The sequence below is a fragment of the Lolium perenne genome, chromosome 3, assembly GCF_019359855.2.
Source record: "Lolium perenne isolate Kyuss_39 chromosome 3, Kyuss_2.0, whole genome shotgun sequence".
Classification (NCBI taxonomy): Eukaryota; Viridiplantae; Streptophyta; class Magnoliopsida; order Poales; family Poaceae; genus Lolium; species Lolium perenne.
In genome coordinates, this window is record NC_067246.2 from 342541424 (window position 1) to 342544863 (window position 3440).

The 3440-nt window shown below is 53.4% G+C and overlaps 1 long non-coding RNA gene across 1 annotated transcript; it reads left to right on the forward strand.

The window, feature by feature from the left end:
* The first annotated feature begins 349 nt into the window (after nt 1-349).
* On the forward strand, nt 350-1127 carry LOC127338970 (uncharacterized). Its single transcript, XR_007874563.1, has 2 exons — nt 350-388; nt 737-1127. It is a non-coding gene; the product is annotated as an uncharacterized lncRNA (long non-coding RNA).
* The last annotated feature ends 2313 nt before the right edge of the window (nt 1128-3440 follow it).

Genomic DNA, 3440 nt, shown 5'->3' on the forward strand with positions numbered 1-3440 from the left:
ACGGGTTCTGATCTGCGCCGGCACTTTTTCGACCCGTAAACATGAGTTCGGTGGTCTGAACTCGTGTTTTACAGTTCGCATATTTACAGAGATGCTCTTAGCCTTTGGAAAATGTTTTTAACATATTATGTGGCCCATAATGTCAACTTTCTAGATGAGCTGGATTTTCTTGTTGAAATGAGCTGGCTTTGTTGGAAATATTTGTCATAACTCATATCTCCACTCGGTCAAAACTGTTGACAATAGTGCCACCCTCAACATTTGACGAGAGGGTTCCACGCACATGTCTTTGAAAAAGTTGCCAAAACATTGTCCATAAATACAGGGCATGCAACTCCATTCACTCAGCATCTACGAGCATAAACGATCAACCACACGAGTACAGCTGGTAAGTGCTCTTCCCCCCTGCCTCTTCAGCTCGCCTCTTCCCTCAACTAGTGCATGTCGCATGCATATGCATCTAATTCTAGTGGTATACTACCTCCGTTTCAAGGAATAAGGCGTCCTCATTTCACGAGCTTTTTGTTTGACCAAGAATTACTTTAAATAGGTAAACATTATTTGTATGAAATTAGTATCATTAAAAAGTACTTTTCAATACGAATCCAACGATACTATATATATATATAATATAATCAAGATTTTGTTGCTCAATTTTTATGGTCAAAGTTCGTCTTGGAATACGCGTGCGCCTTATTCCTTAAAACGGAGGTAGTATTTTGTTGCAAACTTTCAGGTGTTTGTATTTTCCAAAAAAATGAGTGGACTGAAATCTTCGTGGCCGGAAGTGGTGGGACTGCCAATCGATGATGCCAGGCAGAAGATCCTCAACGACCGACCAGATGTGCAGGTGGTTGTTGTGCCACCCGCCACCCCGACCAAGGAGTTTAACAACAAACGAGTCATCGTCTTCGTGAACTCTGCCGGCATTGTCATGATGATCCCCGTGACTGCCTAGGAATGGATGTGCCGATCGATCAAGGCGGTGTTTTTTCTACATAGTCGTATTTCCATGTGGCTATTTGTTTTGTGTTAGCTATGTGAAAAATGTTGTGTCACTACGTATTCCACCGCAATAAGCACATAAACTATTGTCGCCCAGCAATAAAATAGTAACATTACTATCATATCATCTGTGACTTCAAAGGACAATATTTCCATTGTGTATTGTCTGTATAGATTATTGTACACCTCTCTACTATATCTCTTTGAATCATCTGGTCTTGTAAGAAAATATATTATATCAATGGAATTTCCGAAAAAAATCACGGCAGTTTAAAGGGCAGCTAAAGTAATTAATTTTAGAAAAAACAGGCGGAATAAATATAACAAAGTCTCTAAGTTAAGAGCATGGCCAATGCTCCACGCTGGACTTCTGCCCAAGCTGTCCAAGTAGGTTCCGGTGGTCTAAAATTGCTCATGGCCGGTGTTGGTTGCAGAGCTTGCGATGTCTCCATAAGAGCATCTCCAGTCGCGTCCCCCAAACCGTCCCCCAAAGAGATTTGGGGCGCGCCGGACAAAAAAAGCGTTCCAGCCGCGTCCCCCAAAGCCCTTTTTTGTCCGGCGCGGCCCGATACGGTGTCCGGCGCCCCGAGCCCGTCCCCGTCCCACAGGGGACGCTCCGGGGACGCCGGACACAACGAAAAGCGAGGCCAACCGACGCGGGCCCGACCCGTCAGCGGAACAGTTAATTTAAACCTAACCGTCGCCTACGTCGCGACGGAAGTTATTCGCGCGCAGCGGCATCTTTGCCTTAATGGCGACGGAGGGGCAGGCGAGACGTCTCGTCGGTGCTGCGCAGCCTCCACGCGTCGCCGGCGTTCGCACGCCACCGCCCGTTCCCGCGCGATCTTCCCGCCTCTTCTCGTCTGTTCCCGCGCTTTCTTCCCGACGCCGGCGTCTATAAAAGGTCTCCCGGCTCATCAATGGTAGCCACCACACCCCGCCGGCAACAAACACAGCCCTCGTCGCTCCACAGCCGTCTCCTCCATCACCAGTGGCAATGGCGAACCGCCCCGGCGATGGCCACTTCCCTCCACCGCCGTCTCCTCCATTGACGAGCCGGCAGCGGCGTGCGGCACTCGAGGAGGCACTCGAGGAGGAGGCCCGCCAGCGGCGTGAGGCGTAGCAGGCGGCGGATGTAGCGGCGTTCTCCGCCCCTGCCTCCGCAGCTGAGGAGGCCGCGGCGGCAACAGCGTGGTAGGAGCAGCAGTGCGACACCGTTGCGGCGTTCGACGCCTCGACGGGACAAGAGGCGCGACGGCGCCGGTACCGGGAGGAGATGGAGCAGCGATGGGTCGACGAGCGCCGGCGCCCGGCGCGATGAGCGGCGGGCGCTGTTCCGTGAACGGCGTGACTCGATCGAGCGCCGGCGGCGTGAGTCGATCGAGCTCCAGCAGCAGGCGACGGCGGAGGAGCGTCGACAGCGGGAGTCGGCGCTTACGGCGCTATGGGGGAGGCGGGAGGAGCGATTGGCGGTGGCCGACGCGTTTGCGGCGGCGATGATGGAGGCGCCAACGAGATGTGGAGGAGGAGGCGCCAATGGAGGAGGAGGAGGCCGAGGCGGAGGAGACCGAGGTGGAGGACGACGACGACGACGAGTTCGACCGGTCCGACGACGACGCCCGCACCCGGACGAGACGGCCGATCAGCAACGCGCCCTCGTCGAGTCCTTCGAGTCGGAGAAGAAGCTCCAGGATGACGCCCGTGCCCTCGAAGAGGCGCATATTCGTCGCGCCATCGAGCTCTCCCTCCGTGCGGCGCAGCCAGGGGACGGCGGAGGACGCGCGGCGGGAGCGGCACCGTCTGGCCACCGCCGAACGCAAGGAGAGGAGGCGCGCGCAGGAGGAGCTGCGGCGTAGGGGAGGCGACGACGGGGCGAGGCCGTCGAACGCGCCGCCGGGCGGTCAGTAGTCTAGGTTTAGATGAAATCTAGCCGTTTTCATTCAAACTTTGTAATATATAATCAAAATTGAATGAAAACCTTTATTTTCGTGCACAAATATTCATTTGGGGGCGGCGTTTGGGGGACGCGGCTGGGGAGCGACGTCCCCCAAACGCGGCACGAATAAAACACGTCCCCCAAACGCTCGATCCGGCGCGGTTTGGGGGACGCGACTGGAGATGCTCTAAATCATGCCCTAATAATGTGTCTTAATATATCATGCAGGCCTGTTTGTTTGGGTTGTGGCTGGCTGGCTGTGGCTGGCTATGGTGTTGTCCAGGGAAAGCTGCTGTGCAGGAGAAGCTGCTGTTACGAGTTTCATTGTTTGGCAACATGGCTGGCTGCTCGACTGTGAATAGATGAATTGCCTAAAATACCCCGTAGTTTGAAGAACAAGTATTTTGTGGTGTTTTGCGGATCTATCAATGTCATATTATAAAAATAATCTTGTACAAAAGGATCATTTTGTTGAAGTATGAGGCACCTTAACAATTTC